At 45.1% G+C, this 23,683-nt stretch overlaps 1 long non-coding RNA gene across 1 annotated transcript; it reads left to right on the top strand.

Annotated features, from left to right (window-relative positions):
• The first annotated feature begins 6,981 nt into the window (after positions 1-6,981).
• On the top strand, positions 6,982-17,104 carry LOC137332691 (uncharacterized). Its single transcript, XR_010965715.1, has 4 exons — positions 6,982-7,034; positions 7,461-7,567; positions 13,044-13,129; positions 16,712-17,104. It is a non-coding gene; the product is annotated as an uncharacterized lncRNA (long non-coding RNA).
• The last annotated feature ends 6,579 nt before the right edge of the window (positions 17,105-23,683 follow it).

The raw sequence follows: 23,683 nt of genomic DNA, 5'->3' as shown, positions 1-23,683 counted from the left end.
AATGTCTCACTGGCTGCTGCAACAGGGAGTGTTTCCCACAGCACGGGAAACACGCTGAGGATGCTTCAAAATCGCACCCCTGCCAAAATGTGGAGAAAATTAAGTACTTCAAGTACTTAAACTACCTCAACAACTGTGTAAAGTATCATGCCGCTGGCTTTAATTGCCAGTGGGACTTCCACATTCGGGAGGCGCGCGCGCACCCAGACGCGTCAATGGGGAACCCGGAAGTCTGCAGGTCGGAGCCGTGCTCTGAATCCGAACGGGATTTCCCCGATTTTCGGACAGTCCCCAATGCACCCGCAATTCCCCGGGAAAGTATCTGCATCATGTGTCGAAACTAAAGCCATTGGACCACTTGCGACCCACAAGTATTGGCCCCACAAAGCCAGAAAACTCAGTACTGGTTCACATCTTGGTTGCTGGTCTGTCCTGTTTGATTTTCCGGGAGGTTAGAAAGTACTGTCCCCTCATTGCGGGGGGGATGAGGGGCTTAATCCTAAATGAGAAAACCAAAAACTAGAAAAACCTTCAGTTTGAGATATACACAAATTCATAGGAACATTGACTTAAATTTTATCTGCCCATGCCTTCAGCTGTCCTCTTTTAGTTTTATTTTATTATCTCTTGTGTTCCCTTTTTGATTTTTACTGCTTACTTGTGTCCATGTTTATATTTGCTTCCTTCAAATGCTCTTTTTTAAATTTGCTCTTCCTTCTGGCATCCTTTTTAATACCGGGTTGCCTTGGTGTTTCCCTTCATTTGTTGATACACATGGGTGCTCTCTTACAGTTTAGCTCGTCTCCCTTACTCCCTTTTAACGGCCCTTTTAGTAATAAAAAGGTTTGTTGACATGCTCTTGTGTTTACCAGGATGTTGAACTTAAAAGCTGTTCCCAAAGCTCTACTGCACGGAGCTCTCTCACGGTGAGGAATTTTACCATTTTGCCACCACTCTAGTTTTAATATTATTCCAATATAGGAGGCCCCCAATGAAGTCTATCAACCAACTTTAGACTGATTACCTTTGGTCCATCTTCAGCGTCTGTGCATCCAGAGGTCTTTAGATATTTTTTTAAATAGTTGCTGTAGAAACAAAAGGCAGCAAAGTGATTTTATTCTTTAATTTGGGGAAATGCCTTTTTATCTACAAACTATCTAAATTTTATATTTAATTTAACGGGCTGTTTGTAAAGAAAACAATCATTCATTATACACTAGAAAAAAAAATTAGAATTAAACATGTTCAGTTCATGCACGATTTAGAATTGCTTTAACAACAATTAAAAAAAACTTTCTGACTCCCCAAAATACATACCCTTTTGGAAAACAAAGGTCGATCTTAGTCTAAAGTTTATATATACTTATGGTTTTGCTCAGGCTTGCCGAGGATCTCTAAATATTTTTAAAGTTTAGGCCCTAAGCTCTGGAATTCCCTCCCTAAATCTCGCTGCCTCTCTACCTCTCTCTCCTCCATTAAGATGTTGCTTAAAACCTACCTCTTTGACCAAACTTTTGGTCACTTGTCCTAATGTCTCCTTCTTTGACTCGACATCAATTTTTGTCTGATTATGCTCCTGTGAAACTCCTTGGGACGTTTTACTATGTTAAAGGCGCTATATAAATGCAAGTTGTTGTTGAACCTATAAGCTGCATGGTGCACACCTGAGCACCCTATGAAGATTCAAACGCTTGGGCACTCTTGCCCTGTTATGTAGCTTTACAAAGCTGATGCTCATTATTCGTCATTTGTTATTCTTTCACTCATCTTGCACAGAAATTTGCTTATTGGGAAACTGTGAAGAGTCTACCTGATATCATTCTAGCCACTGATGTTCTCATCTGTCGCACAATCAAAAACAACAGTGAAGAGGATTTACACTGCACCTCACACTTCGGCTGGGATTTCAGTATAATATGCTTTTCATTCATTGGGTAAATTGGTTAGCATTTAATCAAAGCCTACAAAACATCAGGAATCCGAGCAACCCATTCAACAGATTTGTTTTCATGTGACATTGATAAATGATCACAGGACCTGGAGCCTGTTATTTTTAATATTTCTATATGCCAATCATTCATTATTTTTCTAAATTAGCATCACTGATGCACAGAAAATAGAATCCTAAAACACTTTAATGTAAAAATTAAAATTCATTACTCAATATACAAAATGGAAACTGCTTTAGTAAAAAAAAATTGCAGAGTACAACATAATGGATATTCTCTTGAATATGAATGCTCCCTTGGGTTGAAGTGACCCATCTGCATGGAAAATGATTGCTAACAGTTGAAATGGCAATCCTCACCATAGAGAGGGATTGGTCTTATCTATAGGACAGTATTCTCACCGTAGAGAGGGGTGGGCCTTATCTATAGGGTGGAATTCTCACCATAGAGAGGGGTAGGGCTTACTTATAGGACAATATTTTCAGCAGAGAGAGGGGTGAGCCTTCACTCTAGGCTCCTCACAGATTTTTTTGTGAGTTGGGCGTCTGACTCTGGTGGAACCCCATTACAATGCTCAAGAGTCTCCAAACCAAGCTGCTGACAAACCTTTACAATTAGAGTGTCTGTTTGCCTTATACTAAATGCATGTTGGGACACACTCCTCTTACCAGGTCTAAGGAGCCTAAGCACAGGTTGACAATAACAAAAGTTTAGCGAGCCTCAAATATGCCTGGAATTTAATATCAACAACTTGGATTTATATAGCGACTTTAATGTAGTAAAATGTCCAACCAGCTAAAACCTCACGGCTAACTAGCACAGAGCATTAAGTTTCCTGCTGCTTATCTAGCCAGAATGAACATTTGAGCTTCGGCTTGTGTGGTTATCTGGAGAGGAGCTGGGACAAATCCCAGCTACCAGTGACAGGTCTACCTCTTGAAGCTCCATCAGTGTGCGTGCCTGGTTAGTCATTCATCAACAGTACTGAAAGGTCCTCAGTAATCGAATACACTGGTCGCCTGGTTCAGGTACCAGATTATTGAGTCCGATGATTCCAATTTTCCATTGCCAGATCTGTCATCTTTGAGCCTTCTTGGTCCGAAGAGATCCTGCTGTTCTCTCCCCTCTAGTTGGTCATCACATAGCTGACAAGCATGATTTGAGACTTCATTACATAGACAGCAGATATTTGGGACTCCTAATGAGCAGCATAATTCATCATAAAATGTGTGAGTGCATAATCACCATCCTCCAAACAACAGCATAGGGACACGACATCCGGGCATCACTGTTGATATGAAATCTCAAGTTATCTATTGATATAAAAAAACTTTAACAATATTCATCCCACTTGAGACAGCATACTCCAGAATGTCAAAAGTATATAAAAAGAAAAGGCATGCTGTTTTTTTTTCTGGCCATCAGCCAAAAATTCATAAGCACCTAGCAATGTGAAAGCTTCCGCACCAAACAGCACTTACACTTTTAGTGATCTGAGCACCTGTTTAAACCACCTCCCCACAATGAACAGCTGTGCAGTGGCCATAAAGAGACAAGTCAGGTTAGCAGCTAACATCAGTCGCATGCTCCAGACCCCAGACATAAATAAAGACTTGCATTTATATAGGGCTTTTCACAACCTCAGGATCTCCCAAAGCACTTTACAGCCAATGAAATACTTTTTGAAGTGTAGTCACTGTTGTAATGTAGGAAACACGGCAGCCAATTTGCGCACAGCAAGGTCCCACAAACAGCAATGACATGAATGCCCAGATGTTTTGGAGATGTTGGTTGAAGGATAAATATTGGCCAGGACACCGGGGAGAGCTCCCCTGCTCTTCTCTAATTAGTGCCAAGGGATCTTTTACATCCACCTGAGAGGACAGACGGGGCCTCGGCTTAACTTGTCATCCAAAATGCACTCATGTGCAATGTCCCGGATAATTAGCTATATATTTCATTTATGCAGGACAGAAAACTTTTTTTAAAATAATAAATTCCAGCGCATTATTCGCCAAAGTTCAGTCTGTTGTTAGTTTGCGTGTGGTTGGCAATATCTTTCTGTTTTACCTCTGGGCAACAGCTATCTAAGTAGATGAAGTCCCCAGTTTGAGCTGTCATGCAGGGATACATAAAGCCTACAGGCTTTACTGACTTTGAATTATCATTGAATAAATTCAATCTACTGTTTTGTGACAATTCATTCAATTTCTTTTTTAAAATATAGGTTTCTGAGATACAAGTACTTGGCTATTTTCAAATTATTCTAATTGACATTCATGAATAAAATATAATTAGCATACTGATACATATTTTACTCCTTAGGATAGTGATTCTAGCCTCTCACATTCATGTGTTTGAGTTAAGTCTTTGCTCCAATTATCGGTGAGTAAGATCTAATTAGTATTATTGTGTTGGCCAAATGGATGTTTTCTTTCAAAGATCAAGCCACAAAAATGACTTTACTTGTGAAATATTTATCTGTCAGTTTACAAAAAAACATAGCCATAGCACTCTTTTCCAACCTTATTAGCTCAACAGGAACAAATCAATTTCTAGATGAGAAAAGGCCAAGGTCCATCCAGTTCGCCTTCCACCATTCTGGTAGTCACATGATACAACAATAGTAGTCCTCTCTAACATTGTACAATTGGAAGTTGGAGAGTTATTCATGGCTTACCCCTAGACCCAGGGCAGTCTCATGATATTCAAATAATTAATTATTAAATATGGCATTATTGCTTTTTGAGTCCATGTGGAAAGGAATGTAATTGACTTGTTTGGTGGCACCAGTTGAGTAACAGTTATTGCGCCACACTTTGCAGCCAGATTTTTACCCTTTTTCAATTATTAAACAAAATGATCACAACATGCCATCTATCCACTCCCTTCCAATTCTTTAAACTGTTGCTGATTGTAAACAGGGAGTGATGCATCATTTAAACCTGTAATAGTGGAGCGTGAATAAACATTAAACCGTTTGCCCAGAATGAGGGAAAATGTGTTCTCGCCTCAAGAAAATCAATTGACATTCTTTCAGATTCTATCGGAAATTATTCCTTTCAGAGAAAAATGCTGCCTGCAAGTTTTATGCAGAATTATATTATTTGACATTTTTGCTCCATAACCAACATTACTGTTCCTGTAGCACATTATCTGGAAGTTAACCTTAACTGTAAATATACTCCAAGGCGGCCTTCGAGACACACGACAACGCGAAATCGTCGAGCAGAAATTGATAGCCAAGTTCCGCACCCATGAGGACGGCCTCAACCGGGATCTTGGGTTCATGTCACGCTACACGTTACCCCACCAGCGAACAAATGTTATCTGTTTTTAATATAACGGGTCAGTTGCTGTCTTTTCTATGTTTCTACCTCTCTATCTCTGTTTTTTTTTTGTTTGTTGTTTTTTTTGGTGATTTGTATATTCTGAGACCTTGCAGGTAACACCTGTCTGTCTGCACACTGATTGCCTTGGCAACGGGCAGTTGAAAAAACTGTCTGTAATCACCAAGCATTGTTCTGTGAATTATAAATGCGATTTCATTTCGAGGATTTCATTTCCACATCGTTCACCTGAGGAAGGAGGTAACCTCCGAAAGCTTGTGAATTTAAAATAAAATTGCTGGACTATAACTTGGTGTTGTAAAATTGTTTACAATTGTCAACCCCAGTCCATCACCGGCATCTCCACATCGTAAATATACTGGAAGTGGTTTAGCCAGACCCATGGACACATGTGTAGATAACAATCTGTTAGAAGGCAGATTTTGAAAGTGAAAATACAAATTAAACCTGGAATTGAAATTGAAATTTTAATGTTGGATAAATAAGTAAAGAAATGAAGGTTAAAGATGTAGTAAATGGGAAAGAGAATGATTATCTATATATACTAGTGAATATCCTGCGCTGTTGCTTATGGTGAGTCAGTAGAGAATCAGTGCACCCTCCCCATCCCCACCGGACTCTGGGCTCCCCACCTGCTCAGGTCTTCCCTCCAACCTCCTGCTCCTGTCACTGGCCTGATGTGCTGTTCACTGGTGCCAGCTGCCTAACAGGTGGATGGGTAGCTGGGACTGAGGAGTGGGCAGAGCGGCCAATGGAGATGATGGGAGCATGAGAGCACAGGGGAGACATGCAGTGAGTGTGTGGGGAAATAAAACTGAGGAAAAGAGGGTAGGAGTGCAGGAGAGAACGCGGGCTATCAGCTTTCACCCTTGCCTGACCCCTCGCCTTTCGCTCTGTTCTCTCCCATGCCCTTCCCTATTGTCCCCTCCCCAATTTCAACCACACCCTCATCCCTCTTCTGTCCCCCCATTCCTTCATCCTTTTCCTCATCCACTTTTCCACACCACTCACACCTGTCTTGTCCCCTCCTCTCATTTCTCCTTCCCTCTTTCTTCTCCACCTCTTGGCTTTCCCTTTCCCCTTTTCTTTTGACTACCCCCAACCGCCTCCATCTCCTTTCCCCTCAGTCAAGTGTAATAAACTGGATAGCCAGGTGGTGAAGAATAGAATACTAGAGTCTGGTCTTCAGTCACTTCCAAACCTTTATTCACAGAGATCCACATTACACACACCACTTCCTTGATCAGCTCTCATATAAATGGATACAAGAGAGTCCCCAATTGATACGCACCACCTGAATAACACTAATTGATATAAATCATATGGATACAATTAACATCAAGTGCCAGCCTAGATTATGCACTCCAGTCCCAAATGTTGCTCGACCCCATAACCTTCTGACTCCGAGGCACAAATGCTACCAACTAGACTTGGAATTAGATTTCTAAAATGTGCTGGCATTGGCAGAAGATTGAACAGTGAACAATTAGGGAACTGTTTACCCGCGAATCAGAATTTTGTATATGCGTGTTGTCGTTAGATCAGAAACTCTCCACAATGTGATCACCTTAGAAAGGGTTCAGTGCATTTGAGCTTTGTGCTTGAATTATGTTTGCATCTGGGGTTGATATTTTACAAATGGCAGCCCAGTCACGTTATTTTATTAATATGACAGGGGGCATTCTGGAAAAAGAAAAGGTTTGAGGATCAGAAGACAATACAAATGTAGAAGGAGGTGAGCCTTTTCTTGTTAACGTAAAAAATCCTGATGGAACAGGATATCGCATAACATTCTTCACTATTAATAACGCCTGGTTCTTGTGAGGCCTGGTGTAAGAGCACTGAAGGAAAGACACAAACTTATCTAAATGGTAATTCACTGTTGAATTTTACAGAAAGCAATTTATTCATTCAGAAAATTTATAGTAAACTTCATACATGTTTCATAGTGGTTTTTACAAATGTGTGCAAAATGTCAGATGCTATAGTCGACCACAACAGCTGCTGCAATCTTGTGATATTTACACATAACTTTTCTATTCTGCTTTACAGCTGCATATCTCAATAATAAACTCTTCAATTTAAACTAATAAATATCAAAGCCTTTTCATTGTGTTGCATCTAATTCTATTTTATTTTTTGTCTGTTTTTCTTTTCTAAGCTTCCACATATGCTGGCAGACTTTCAGTGCCATGTCCAAGTAACCATTCATCTGCGAGACCTAGAAAGGGTTTTCATTTGTGGAAGAGCATCACAGCCAAAGCACAGGTAACTGATTAGAAATCAGGAGCAGGAAACTTGCCAGATTTTTCAATGTCCTGCCCTCCCCCTCACTAGAATAGGGATGCTGAGGCCAATTGTAGCACCCCAACTGCTGTCCTCACTGAAATTAGCTAACACAGCACAGGCCAAAACTAGAACCTGGAACCTTCTGGTCTAGGTGGCTTTTTACGAGACAGCATGAAGAAAGAAAGAAGGAAAGAAAGAAATAACTAACTTGCATTTATATGGCGCCTTTCACGACCTCAGGATGTCCCAAAGCATTTTACAGCCAATGAAGCACTTCTGAAGTGTAGTAACTGTTGTAATGTAGGAAAACGCGGCAAGCAAGTTGCGCACAGCAAGATCCCATAAACAGCAATGAAATAAATGAACTGATCATCTTTTTTCTTAGGTGTTGATTGAGAGATAAATTTTGGCCAGGACACTGGGGAGAGCCCTGCTCTTCTTCGAAGAGTGCCATGGGATATTTTACGTCCACCTGAGTGGGAAGACGGGGCCTCAGTTTAACATCTCATCCGAAAGAGGGCAGCTTGGATTATGTGCTCAAATCTCTGGAGTCGGGCTTGAACACACAACCTTCTGACACAGTGGTGAAAGTGCTACCACTGAGCTACGGCTGTCGCTTGGTGCCTTTACCCACATGTCTCATTTTTATATCAGTCACTTAAGTAGTAAAATGTTAATCCTTTTAAAAGACTGATCTACTTGAATATTTGATTAGCATCGCTTTTCCTGATAAACAGAGAAGAAGTGGTTATGAAGACCTTTCTGCAAACAATAAAAGGCGATGATGAGGACTTATTCATGAACAGCCCCTGACATTGTTCAACCGTTCAAACATCAGAGCAAGATATAGGAAATTTAAAACACTAGCACCCTTGAGGAAATGCGCGAGTACAAAAGCTGGCTGTTGTGGGACGAACCAACAAGAGGGAAAAACCTACTTGACCTCATCCTCACCAATCTACCTGTCGCAGGCGCATCTGTCCATGACAGTATTGGTAGGAGTGTCCACCGCACAGTCCTTGTGGAGAAGAAGTCCCGTCTTCAGACTGAGGACACCATCCAATTACCACTGTGCTAAATGGGATAGATTCAGAACAAATCTAGCAGTTCAAAACTGGGCATCCATGAGGCGCTGTGGGCCAGAATTGTATTCCAGCACAATCTGTAACCTCATGGGCCGGCATATTCCTCGCTCTACCATTACCAACAAGCCTGGGGATCAACCCTGGTTCAATGAGGAGTGTAGAAGAGCATGCCAGGAGCAGCACCAGACGTACCAAAAAATGAGGTGCCAACCTGTTGAAGCTGCAACACGGGACTACATGCATACTAAACAGTGGAAGCAACATGCTATAGACAGAGCTAAGCGATTCCACAAACAATGGATCAGATTAAAGCTCTGCAGTCCTGCCACATCCAGTCGTCAATGGTGGTGGACAATTAAACAACTAACGGGAGGAGGAGGCTCCGTGAGCATCCCCATCCTCAATGATGGCAGAGTCTAGCACGTGAGTGCAAAAGACAAGGCTGAAGCGTTTGCAACCATCTTCAGCCAAAAATGCTGAGTGGATGATCCATCTCGGCTTCCTCCCAATATCCACACCATCACAGAAGCCAGTCTTCAGCCAATTCGATTCACTCCACGTGATATCAAGAAACGGCTGAATGCACTGGATACAGCAAAGGCTATGGGCCCCGACAACATCCCGGCTGTGGTGGTGAAGACTTGTGCTCCTGAACTAGCTGCGCCTCTAGCCAAGCTGTTTCAGTCCAGCTACAACACTGGCATCTACCCAACAATGTGGAAAATTGCCCAGGGATGTCCTGTCCACAAAAAGCAGGACAAATCCAATCCGGTCAATTACCGCCCCATCAGTTTACTCTCAATCATCAGCAAAGTGATGGAAGGTGTCGTCGACAGTGCTATCAAGCAGCACTTACTCACCAATAACCTGCTCATCGATGCTCAGTTTGGGTTCCGCCAGGACCACTCGGCTCCAGACCTCATTACAGCCTTGGTCCAAACATGGACAAAAGAGCTGAATTCCAGAGGTGAGGTGAGAGTGACTGCCCTTGACATCAAGGCAGCATTTGACCAAGTGTGGCACCAAGGAGCCTTAGTAAAATTGAAGTCAATGAGAATCAGGGGGAAAACTCTCCATTGGCTGGAATCACACCTAGCACAAAGGAAGATGGTAGTGGTTGTTGGAGGCCAATCATCTCAGCCCCAGGACATTGCTGCAGGAGTTCCTTAAGGCAGTGTCCTTGGCCCAACCATCTTCAGCTGCTTCATCAATGACTTTCCCTCCATCATAAGCTCAGAAATGGGGATGTTCGCTGATGATTGCACAGTTCCATTCGCAACCCCTCAGATAATGAAGGATTCCGTGTCCGCATGCAGCAAGGCCTGGACAACATCCAGGCTTGGGCTGATAAGTGGCAAATAACATTTGCGCCAGACAAGTGCCAGGCAATGACCATCTCCAACAAAAGAGAGTCTAACCACCTCCCCTTGACATTCAATGGCATTACCATCGCCGAATCCCCCACCATCAACATTCTGGGGGTCACCATTGACCAGAAACTTAACTGGACCAGCCACATAAATACTGTGGCGACAAGAGCAGGTCAGAGGCTGGGCATTCTGCGGCGAGTGACTCACCTCCTGACTCCCCAAAGCCTTTCCACCATCTACAAGGCACAAGTCAGGAGTGTGATGGATTACTCTCCACTTGCCTGGATGAGTGCACCTCCCAAAACCGCGACCTCTACCACCTAGAAGGACAAGGGCAGCAGGCACATGGGAACAACACCACCTCACATTCACCCTCCAAGTCACACACCATCCCAACTTGGAAATATATCGCCGTTCCTTCATCATCACTGGGTCAAAATCCTGGAACTCCCTACCTAACAGCACTGTGAGAGTACCTTCACCACACGGACTGCAGCGGTTCAAGAAGGCGACTCACCACCACCGTCTCAAGAGCAATTAGGGATGGGCAATAAATGCTGGCCTTGCCAGCGATGCCCACATCCCATGAACGAATAAAAAAAATGTGATTGTTCTGCTCATTCACAACTAAATTGTAATAAAACAGTTGGCCTTTACAAGAAAATCAGCAGGATGAAATAATTACTGTGACTCAAACTGCACTCACTTATTTTGTTTCATTATAGAATTGAAGTTTTAGCTCTCATCTAAGCCAAAGAATGAAAGTATATATTACCAAAAAGAATCTTACTGTAACCCTGACCATACAACAAAAGCAGCTGGGAGTGAAACTGCCGGTAAATGAAAGGGATTGAACAAGGCGCAAAATTACTGATCCAAATGAACCTTGATTACATAACGTAACTGTCTGTTTGAGTCAATGTGATCTATTCAAGAGCTAATTATTACATCTTAGTCTTTGGGTATAGACCTGCTGAGCTCCAATTAGGCAAAAGACAGGTAGGGGGTAAAATTAGGCCCTGAAGCCTTTTCATCTAATTGACTGCTTATCTCCTCACTGTATTAGAAATTTACTAGAATTTTCAGCCAACCTTTCAACATTGACATAAAAGGAATATAAAATTCATGAGGCTTGATAAGATTTAGCAACTTGTAGTTGCAAGAATTTTTTTTTAAATAGTTGCTTTATAGACCATAATAAAATTATTTGGGCAGCTTTTACATAAAAGGAAAGTATTAAGTCTGCTATTTTCCCTAACCTTCTCAAGAAGAAGTATCTAAAGTGTCGGCATCCATTTCAAATAAATCTGTTCCTTGTGTTGGGGCTCCCTAATGACTGGGTCCTGCTTAATTGCAAAGTATTGAGAACAGAACGTTAATGGACTTGGCTAGTTAAAAAGCAAACTGATTGATCCATAAATGGGACAAATTAACAGACAAATTATACTGCTACCACCTCGAATTTTTTTTCTGGAGCACGACAGACATTCCTGAGCAGGGAGTTCTCCTGTCAGATGCTAATGAGCCAGGTTTGAATAAATCGACTTTATTTAAAGGTAACCAACGGTAAAATGGACAAAAATATTGATGCAGGTAAGTATCTTGTGCAAATAAATATGATGCAGTCACCTTTTCCTACAATAAGATAGATCTGCTCCAGAGATAGGCATGCCAGCAAGTCATCAGACTCGACAATAGCCCACCCCCGTGGGTGGAAGTGAGTCGGTGGGGGGAGAATTAAAGACTTAAATACGGGGAACGGGTCCTCAACACGCCGTGCACACGCCCGCTGCCCTTTTTTACGGGCGGCAGATATCAGGGCGTCCGAGTGGGTGGGGTGCTTCGTTAACATATTTAAATCGGGCTCCCATGGTACAATTGGGAGCCTGATTTAAAATTCACTGCTGCTGCATGGGTTTCCCACGGGTCAGGAAACCTGGCAGTGAAAGGGAGGAGGGGGCTGCCAGCTCCACAAGGTAAGTGTCTCTTTCATCACTCCTTGTGGGCCAGGGGAAGCAGGAGTGCTCCCTCCAGACCCTCAAGAAAGCCTTCGGCCTCCCCCCTGCCGATTGCGGCCTCACCACCCACCCCCAGCCCCGATGGCCTCTCTTCCCCCCCACCTGCCGCGATCGCTGATCTTGCCGCCTCCCGATTGCTGGGGATCGTCCCCAAGGGTTCCCGGCTGCGTCCTCTTGCCTCTGGTTTTCCCTCCCAGTTGCCGGCCAGGCTATCAAAGTGCCCGGCTGCAGGGCAGGAAACGGATCAAAAAAATGATAATGAGGTCCTGCCGTTAAATGCGTCCTCCGCGTCCCTGGCCTTGCCGGGTTCTTCGGCCGTTTTAGGCCTCCTCCGTACCCTCCAGGCCACCCCGTAAATATTGGGGCTATTGTATTTGAAGTTGGAACTGAGTGGTAGCTCCATTTTGTATTAAAATCTCTGGGGTAGATTTTGACTTTGTGCGATAGCGTAAAACGGGTGATAGTGAATCGGCAGCCTGTTTTACATCTCTCCCGACTTTTACTGCCACTGAAGCCAACTGCAAGTTTTCGTGCTGTGCTGTCATAATCAAAGTAAGGTTCCTGTGCCAAGCTTGAGAGACATTATCAATTTTTGCAGAAACATACTGGTTACTTCCAGACAAATGGTGAATAAATGCTCTTTTTTTTACAATTACAAGCTTCCTGTACTGCAAGGATCCCCCCTCCCCACTCAATTCTACTAACTCCTCAACACTGCCAGTATGAGCAGCAGCACCATTCCTTTCTTGCTTGCTAAATATCTGTTAACATAGGTCTTAGTGAAAACATCATTCAGGTCATTAGGAACAGCTCAGGGGTCCACGGGTGTAAAAGATAGCATTTTATATAACTACTGGCAATGTAGCACTTGTTGCTGCTCTGAAGTAGCTTCGTGTACAGGTGGTGTGGAGACTGATGTACCCCCAAATTCTATTAATATCACTGTGGTTCCACACTGATATAGCCCCTCGTTTTTCAACAGTGAGCACTGATGACAGAATTGAAATGCAGGCTGGGAGGATTTACTGAACTGGACAGAGAGATTAAGTAACATGCACAGCAGAAATGGTAAGTTACACTGAGTTATCTCCATGGTCTCGCCCTGATTGACAGGCTGGCTGGCTGTTGGCAGTGAAAGGAGCTGCACATCAGAGAGGGGGGTCGGGAGGGAGAGAGAGATCATTGGGCTTGGAAAATATCGTGGGGGGGTGGAGAGGTGGGGGAACGTCAACGATGTTGGGGGAGGGTCAGCCAGCATTGTGGATCGGGGTGGGGGGGTCAGCAAGCATCGGGGATCGGGGGGGGTTGGTCAGCAAGCATCGGGAATCGGGGGGTCAGCAAGCATTGGAGATCTGGGGGGGTCAGCAAGCATCGGGAATCGGGGGGGTCAGCAAGCATCGGAGATCTGGGGGGGTCAGCAAGCATCAGGGATCGGGGGGTCAGCAAGCATCGGAGATCTGGGGGGGTCAGCAAGCATCAGGGATTGGGGGGGTCAGCAAGCATCGGAGATCTGGGGGGGTCAGCAAGCATCAGGGATTGGGGGGGTCAGCAAGCATCAGAGATCAGGGGGTCAGCAAGCATCAGAGATCGGGGGTTCAGCAAGCATCAGGGATCGGGGGGTCAGCAAGCATCGGAGATCTGGGGGGGTCAGCAAGCATCAGAGATCAGGGGGTCAGCAAGCATCAGAGATCGGGGGTTCAGCAAGCATCAGGGATCGGGGGGTCAGCAAGCATCGGAGATCTGGGGGGGTCAGCAAGCATCAAGGATTGGGGGGGTCAGCAAGCATCAGAGATCGGGGGGTCAGCAAGCATCGGGAATCGGGGGGTCAGCAAGCATCAGGGATCGGGGGGGGGGGTCAGCAAGCATTCGGAATCGGGGGGGTCAGCAAGCATCAGAGATCGGGGGGTCAGCAAGCATCAGGGATCGGGGGGTCAGCAAGCATCGGAGATCTGGGGGGGTCAGCAAGCATCAGGGATTGGGGGGGTCAGCAAGCATCGGAGATCGGGGGGGTCAGCAAGCATCGGAGATCAGGGGGGTCAGCAAGCATCAGGGATCGGGGGGTCAACAAGCATCAGAGATTGGGGGGTCAGCTAGCATCGGAGATCTGGGGGGGTCAGTATGCATCAGGGATCGGGGGGGTCAGCAAGCATCGGAGATCGGGGGGGGGTCAGCAAGCATCGGAGATCGGGGAGGTCAGCAAGCATCGGAGATGGGGGGGGGTCAGCAAGCATCGGGGATCGGGGGGTCAGCAAGCATCGGGGATCGGGGGGTCAGCAAGCATCGGAGATCGGGGGGGGGGGTCAGTAAGCATCAGGGATCGGGGGGTGGTCAGCAAGCATCGGAGATCGGGGGGGGGGGGTCAGCAAGCATCGGAGATCGGGGGGGTCAGCAAGCATCGGGGATCGGGGGGTCAGCAAGCATCGGAGATCAGGGGGGGTCAGTAAGCATCAGGGATCGGGGGGAGTCAGCAAGCATCAGGGATCGGGGGGTTCAGTAAGCATCAGGGATCGGGGGGAGTCAGCAAGCATCGGAGATCGGGGGGTCAGCAAGCATTGGAGATCAGGGGGGTCAGCAAGCATTGGAGATCGGGGGGGGAGGTCAGCAAGCATTGGGGATCGTGGGGGGGGGGTCCAGAATCGGAGGGGGAGTCCACCATCGAAAGAGAAACCCGAATAGGTAAGGTTAAATTTCTTTTAATTGTACAATACACAAAATACTAAGTACCTCAAGTATCTCAATGAAGTACATTGCCCTTTTAAGTATCAGCCCACCAGTTTTAAATGGAGGCGGCACTTCCTGGTGTCTGCTCTCCACACACAAACAAATCTGCCTGGGTTAAACCCAAAAGTGGGCGAGTTGGAATCGCGGTGAAGTTCTGCTCTGAAAACGGACTATTTTCACTGCCCATCCACTCCAAACCCACCCGTTCTTGGGGGTTAAAATTTATCCCTCTATTCCTCTATTCCTTTCTGCCTCCTGTACGTATTCAGCTTCCCCCTAAATGCATCAATGTTATCTGCCTCAATTGCTGTTCTAGTTTATTTTGCAGACAGCAAGTGAATGTACAAAGTAATCTATAATAAAATCTCTCCCTAAATCCCCTAACTACAGACCACTCCTTGAGAACAAGAAAATAATAAAAAAATATTCCACACCATCCCTTTTAGCTGGCTTTTAGCTAGTCTGGCTTCTGTTTCTCACTGACTCTGGGCTTGAGATGGGCAAGTTGTTGTCCCCAGACCTAGCTGGCTGACTGACTGTCCATGTGTCCCTTTGTCCTTTTTTCCTGATCTTCCCAGCCAGTGAGAGGGTTGGTCCCCTAATTTCTTCTCTGATCAGTGATTCGCCAATATAAACTCCCCATTTGAGGTGCAGTTTTAAAGAAAACATCTGCTACTCTCAAAATGAATAAGGCACATCCTGGCTTTATAGGCCTGGGATGAGATATGAATTGTGAGCTGTGACATTCCACAAACTGGCTTATCTGGCATGAATATACATCTTCAATGCCTGCAGCCTGCAGGTTTTCTTTTTAATCCTGTGCAAATTCACTTTGCTTTAAAACACAACAGTTAAACATAATTCAATCCCAAATCCTTTCCATGAAGAAAGCAATGATCAAAAATCCCGAAATGTGACAGGCAGCATTACTCTGTTAATTGTCTCAGGTAATTAAAACTGGGGGATTACTGAGTGTCATGTATTGCAAATTCGTAAGTGCATTCTTATATAATAGAGGAAATTTTCCTACAGTGTTGGCATCATTGTATTTGACACATTTAGTGGCCTCATGATTGATGGTGTAAGGCTGATATATCAGAAAAAGTTCCAAAGATCACTTGGGGGAAGCATGAACGATCAGTTCAAAGGCCACATTGTGTAAACAAGTTTCTCTGAGGAATTAGATCAACATAAATTAAGCTGTAAATTATTGTTAGATTTGGCTTAAAGACAAAATTTATTGTACTAATGAAAAGCTAGAGATCAATAATGTTTGACCTGCATGGTGACGGCTACAATAAATGTAAAATTTATTTATGCTACACAAAAGGATCAAACTGATGGTATACCATTTGTTTGATCAATATAGCCTGCAGTACAAATGGCTCTTTACAGTCCCAGAGGTTTGCTCTTTATCAACACAGCCTGTGATTTCCATTACAGAGAGGAGTTCAATCATAAAACTTCCTCTCAAAGATATTCTTTGAAACCGTAACGCCTCACAGGAAGATCCATACTGTCTTGTATTTACTGGAGCTAGCCTGTGAGACAATGATGAAAATATCAATTATAAAGTGTGTGGGAGGTCACTGCAACGGAGCGGCTAGATCCTCCATCAGTGAAACCGAGGTCCTAGATCCCGGGAAAGGTCAGAAATGTATTTATAATACATGTTATCAGCGTGCAGAATGAATCAGTTTTCCACACTTCTTTTTTCATTGTTTATTAATATTTTCTGAATCCTTGTTATGATTATTAGGATGAGAGACAGTCACGGAATGGAAAACAATCCGCTTCTATTTTCATTATTCTAAGCCACGCACAGCTGGCCTGTTATACATAGTGATAAATCCATGCACTCCTCCTTCTCTTGTGCCTCCGATTGTTGGTAATGGATTCTCTGTTTGTTTTGACTTAATCCTTTCCCAGCCCCGTGGGAGGCCCTCGGTGCTGAGTGGCAAGCGGCCCAAGAACACCCTTCATCATTTTTTTGCACCAAGAGCCCTCCTCATAACCATCGACTGCGCGACTCTCCAAGCTCCCCGATGAATGAGCCGGGGCTGAGCCCGTGTGCTGCTGCTGCTGCTGGGATTTGCTAACCAGCTGCATAATTAGACAACACATTGATGACCCCTGTGCACAGCTGGTCCTGTTGCTGTTCGAGACACGGGAGAATAAATATTAACAAATTATGTCCTGCATTGTTAAACAAGCTTTTTTTAAATAACTCTCAATCTGACAAGCTTTCCTGGAAATAAAAACACTTCTGTCCAACCTGCGACGCACAAACTTCATGAAAATGACTAATTGGTTCCGTAATAATAAAATAAATAACGACTCTCGATTCTACCTGAAAATATTAGTCGGCTATCTCTAATTTGAGAGGTTCCCTTAAGCCTGAATTTTCTCTGAATTGGTTGAATGATTTGATCTGCATTTTGCCTGCGATCCGTGCGATACAGGAATCATTAACAGTCTTCTCAAGAAACCCATTCATCTTTCTTTCAGAGAGAGAAAAAAAATAGTTTTGTTGTGTTAGGTTGGCAATGGGAGAACTCAGAAATGTGGTGGGGACACTGTATTAGGATTTCCAAATGTTAAATGGTGATGCTGCAGGCCAGATTTACAAGCCCCAAATGGGTTAAAAGAATATTCCGTCAGTAGTAGACCGAGGCCCCAATGTCCATATTTGGTCACCATGGCAACAGACTGACTAGAGACTGGGAAAATGTTTCAGAGGGCTTCACGGCCCATGAAAAGTCTAAATAATTGCTTTCTCTGTCTCAGGAGACAGCCTTGAAAGACCACTGGTGACGCAGACTGTGATGTTAAATAATGACACAAATGAGAACACCTTAGGAATTTTACGTCAGCCTGATTAATGTTTTATTCATCCTGATTTCCCTGGTGTTTATTATTAGATTTGAATGAGTGACAAAAAATAGAAATGATGCAGACGGGTGTTAGGAGCTCGGAGTGATAATGGATGTTAACACGAGAGCTCGTACCTAAGACTCTTTAATAATGCATGTGGTTTGCTGCCAAGGGTGAACCCATCTCAAGCACTTTAATTAAAAATGTTAAATCATGTCCATATCTCCTGTCAGCGGCTATTAATCAGCGTTTTGAAAAATGGGCAACGGCTGTTTACAGGAGAAGAATACTCACGACCAACAGGAGGGAGAAATAAAAGTCCAACAGGTAACCAAAAAAAAAAGCATCTTTAAGCCTGGTGCATTCTGAGCCATTGTTGCTGCTTCGAGGATCACACCACAATAAAGGCCAAATGAAAACATGAGCAAGTCAAATTCTCCGCGTACATAAAACATCTTGAGATTACTTGCGGTGTTTTCAATACTCTAATGTGTCAGTCGTATCTACATAGTCTCAGTCTGTCTCGACACTTTTATTCCTCTCTGCTTTCCCAGGATCCAAGCTTCACCGCATTACTTATTAATGACACCACCGTGTAAATACAGCTTTCATTCACTTCCGTGTCTGATCTTTAGCATAAACTCATCATTTTTATACCTGGTATTGTACCTGATTAAAGCAACACGGGCAGAATAGGATGTGTACTAGACTCGAAACGTCAAGTGCTTGAAATGTTTTTAATATATGCAGGCAATTACGTTTCATGAACACTAACATTTTACGATTCTGAGATGCAGCTTCTTTGATAGGATTCATGCGTCAAAATGCTGTAGCTGTAGTGTGGGAGGTTTCATATCACCTTACCGAAGCAGTACAAATGTAAGTGGCATCCTTTTGATACAACACATTGATGTTCTAGTGCAGGAATGCCCAAGCTTATGTCTTTCTCACACTGTGCAGCCTTGGGGGCCAATATAACTTTTAAATCAATGTCCCCGTTAATTTGCATATATCTCCAGCTGCTGATGTGAACCAAATCTTGGTGTCCCCATCTTCTTCATATCATCCACCCTCCATCAACTTGAGGTCAACCAAAACTCTGCTGCCTGTACCCTCACCCACACACCAATCACCCCTGTGCTCATTGACCTACATTAGCTCCTGATCTGCCAGTGTCTCAAATTTAAAATTCTCAACCTCACGTTCAAATCTCTCGATGGCCTCACCCCTATCTCCGTAACCTCCTCCAGCCCTACAAACCTCCAAGACCTCTGCGTTCCTCCAGCTCTGGCCTCTTATGCATCCCCCACTCCCTTCACCCCGACATTGGCGGCCGTGCCTTCAGCCGTTTGGGGCCTAAGCTCTTGAATTTCTTCCCTAAACCTCTCCACCTCTCTCTCCTCTTTTAAATGTAAGGAATCTTACAACACCAAGTTATAGTCCAACAAATTTATTTTAAAATCACAAGCTTTCGGAGATTATCCCCTTCGTCAGGTGAATGAGTGAAAGGTTCTCAAATCGCATATCTTATAATAGGCTGGGACACCATCACACCAATCAAAAGGTGTTGTTGGTGTTCAGACAGATTAGCCACGGAGAACAGTACATCCCAGTACACTGAATATACATTGTGTCAAATTACACAGACAGAGAGAAAGAGACCCAAATGGCAGAGAGAGAGAGAATATTAAAAACAGCTAACTTTTTCTTCCCCCTTGCTGGTGGGGTTACGTGTAGCGTGACATGAACCCAAGATCCCGGTTGAGGCCATCCTCATGGGTGCGGAACTTGGCTATCAATTTCTGCTCGACGATTTTGCGTTGTCGTGTGTCTTGAAGGCCGCCTTGGAGAACGCTTACCCAAAGAGCGGTGGCTGAATGTCCTTGACTGCTAAAGTGTTCCCCGACTGGGAGGGAACCCTCCTGTCTGGCGATTGTTGTGCGGTGTCCGTTCATCCGTTGTCGCAGTGTCTGCATGGTCTCGCCAATGTACCATGCTCCGGGGCACAGCAGACCAGCTACGAGACACCGCCAAACAGACGAGGCAACGGAACTACACTGCCTACATGAAAACCAAGAGCAGGAAGCTTGAGAAACTCGGCATCACCACCAGCATCAACCAAGCCTCCCCCGGTACCACGGTTACAACCACAGGGAAGTCTATTGTCAATTTGTCCGACCACACCCTTCAACCAGACGAAATCGAAGTTCACAGCCGAGGGCTTAATTTCTGCCCCACCACCAAAATGGACCCCATCGGTCTCGCCGCGGACACAGAGGAATTCATCAGGAGAATGAGACTCCGGGAATTCTTCCACAAATCCCAAGATTTCAGCAGCGAACCCAATGAGACAATCAACGATCCGGAACAGCAGACAGAGGGATCCGCGGTACAGCAACCGAAGAAGAAAGAGTCAAACTGGACTCCTCCAGAGGGTCGCTGCCCGAAGCTTGACATGTATGCTCAAGCTGTCAGGAGATGCGTCAATGCCAGATTCATCAGCCGCACTCACAAGACAGTCCAGAATGTCACCCGAACACAACGCAACGCCATCAACGCTCTCAAGACCAACCGCAACATCGTCATCAAACCAGCGGACAAAGGAGGAGCCATTGTCATACAGAACAGAACGGACTATTACAAAGAAGCATACCGACAACTGGACAACCAGGAACACTACAGACAGTTACCCGCAGATCCGACCAAAGAACACACCCACCAGCTCAACAAACTGATCAAGACCTTTGATCCAGACCTTCAAAGCATCCTACGTGCTCTCATCCCACGTACTCCCCGCGTGGGAGACTTCTACTGCCTCTCAAAGATACACAAAGCCAACACACCCAGACGTCCTATCGTATCAGGCAACGGAACCCTGTGTGAGAACCTCTCTGGATACGTCGAGGGCATCCTGAAACCCATCGTACAGGGAACCCCCAGCTTCTGTCGCGACACTACAGACTTCCTACAAAAACTCAGCACCCACGGACCAGTTGAACCAGGAACACTTCTCACCATGATGGACGTCTCGGCACTCTACACCAGTATCCCCCACAATGACGGCATCGCTGCAACAGCCTCAGTACTCAACACCAACAACAGCCAATCTCCAGACGCCATCCTACAACTCATCCGCTTCATCCTGGATCACAATGTCTTCACCTTCGATAACCAGTTCTTTACCCAAACACACGGAACAGCTACGGGGACCAAATTCACACCCCAATACGCCAACATTTTCATGCACAAGTTCGAGCACGACTTCTTCACTGCACAGGACCTCCAACCAACGCCATACACCAGATACATCGACGACATTTTCTTCCTATGGATCCACGGCGAAGAATCACTGAAGAGACGACACGATAACATCAACAAGTTCCATTCCACCATCAAACTCACCATGGACTACTCCTCAGAATCGTTTTCTTTCTTGGACACACAAATCTCCATCAAAGACGGGCACCTCAGCACCTCACTCTACCGCAAGCCCACGGACAACCTCACGATGCTCCACTTTTCCAGCTTCCAACCCCAACCATGTCAAAGAGGCCATCCCCTATGGACAGGCCCTGTGAATACAAAGGATCTGCTCAGATGAGAAGGAACGCGATGGACACCTACAGATGCTGAAAGACGCCCTCGTAAGAACGGGATATGACGCTCGACTTGTCGATCGACAGTTCCGACGGGCCACAGCGAAGAATCGCATAGACCTCCTCAGAAGACAAACACGGGACGCAACCAACAGAGTACCCTTCGTCGTCCAGTACTTCCCTGGAGCGGAGAAACTACACCATGTTCTCTGCAGCCTTCAACATGTCATCGATGACGACGAATACCTCGCTAAGGCCATCCCCACGCCTCCACTACTCGCCTTCAAACAGCCACCCAACCTCAAACAGACCATCGTTCGCAGCAAATTACCCAGCTTTCAGGAGAACAGCGTCCACGACACCACACAACTCTGCCACGGCAACCTCTGCAAGACATGTCAGATCATCGACACGGATACCACCATGACACGAGAGGACACCACCCACCAGGTACATGGTTCATACACCTGTGACTCGGCCAACGTTGTCTACCTCATATGTTGCAGGAAAGGATGCCCCAGAGCATGGTACATTGGCGAGACCATGCAGACACTGCGACAACGGATGAACGGACACCGCGCAACATTCGCCAGACAGGAGGGTTCCCTCCCAGTCGGGGAACACTTTAGCAGTCATGGACATTCAGCCACCGATCTTCGGGTAAGCGTTCTCCAAGGCGGCCTTCGAGACACACGACAACGCAAAATCGTCGAGCAGAAATTGATAGCCAAGTTCCGCACCCATGAGGATGGCCTCAACCGGGATCTTGGGTTCATGTCACGCTACACGTAACCCCACCAGCAAGGGGGAAAAAAAAGTTATCTGTTTTTAATATTCTCTCTCTCTCTCTCTGCCATTTGGGTCTCTTTCTCTCTGTCTGTCTAATTTGACACAATGTATATTCAGTGTACTGGGACGTACTGTTCTCCGTGGCTAATCTGTCTGAACACCAACGACACCTTTTGATTGGTGTGATGGTGTCCCAGCCTAATATAAGATATGCGATTTGAGAACCTTTCACTCATTCACCTGACGAAGGGGATAATCTCCGAAAGCTTGTGATTTTAAAATAAATTTGTTGGTCTATAACCTGGTGTTGTAAGATTCCTTACATTTGTCCACCCCAGTCCATCACCGGCATCTCCACATCCTCTTTTAAAGCCATCCTTAAAACCCACCTCTTTGACCAAGCTTTTACTCACTCTTCCTAATATCTCCTTCATTGACTCGGTGTCAGCTTTTGCCTGATGACGTTGCTTTGAAGCGCCTTGAGACATTTTCCTTTGTTAACGTGTGATCTGCCCAGCTGATGACTAATTTTGCATCGGGGTCCCAAAACTGGTGTAAGGACCCCAATTTGTATATTCAGGGTGAGCGTCCCAGACACTTGGATGTCACTGGCTTTTAATTTGGCAGCTAGCACACTTTTGGGGTAGATCGGGCGAGAGAGATCAAGGCCCTAAATTTGTCCCTCTGACCTTAATTTTTGACCCAAAAAATGGGCGGAACAAGCTTGAATTTCTCCCCCAGTGTGTGGAGGTGAGGCACTTCCCTGGGATCAGAGGGAAAACTGTTCAGTTTCAAAGCAGAACTGCAGAAGTCTGTAAAGCAGTCTGTACTCTTGGCATTGGGGAACCTAAAAGGGAGAAACCACCTTACAAAAAAGAGCAAGTTAAGGAAGGAACACTCATTTCCAAAGGATCTTATTATGTCTTCAGGATGTCCCAAAGTGCATCCCAACCTATTAATTTATTTCCTTTGGAAGGGCAATCACTGTGTTTATTCACCACCTTTATTTGCACCATTGTGTTGGAAATAAGGTCATTCATTATTGTCACCGACAGGAAGTGGGAGGACAATACTCACCCTAACCTTTGTCTGGAATGTGTAATTTGATCCAATCTGCTGCAGAGTAATTTAAGTTCTCCAGAATATATAATTTGATCCAGTCATTGTCAGGAAGGCTACACAGTAAAGGCAAGGCACAGTGCTAACACCACTGATTTCAGAGAACAGACAACGCTGACACTACCGAGTTCAGAGAATACCCAGCGCTGACACTCCCGTGTTCAGAGAACGTACAGCGTTGACACTACTGAGTTCAGAGAACGTACAGTACTGACACTACTGAGTTCAGAGGACATACAGCACTGACAATACCGAATTCAGAGTACGTACAACACTGACACTACCGAGCTCAGAGAACGCACAGCGCTGACACTATCGAGCTCAGAGAACGCCCGGTGTTGACACTACCAAGTTCAGAGAATGCACAGCTCTGACACTACCGAGCTCAGAGAACGCCCGGTGTTGACACTACCAAGTTCAGAGAATGCACAGCTCTGACACTACCGAGTTCAGAGAACGCATAGCGTTGACACTACCAAGTTCAGAGAATGCACAGCTCTGACACTACCGAGCTCAGAGAACG

Source organism: Heptranchias perlo, chromosome 15 (assembly GCF_035084215.1).
Source record: "Heptranchias perlo isolate sHepPer1 chromosome 15, sHepPer1.hap1, whole genome shotgun sequence".
NCBI lineage: Eukaryota > Metazoa > Chordata > Chondrichthyes > Hexanchiformes > Hexanchidae > Heptranchias > Heptranchias perlo.
Note: the sequence above shows the minus strand (reverse complement) of the source record. Positions and strands in the feature narration are given on the sequence as shown.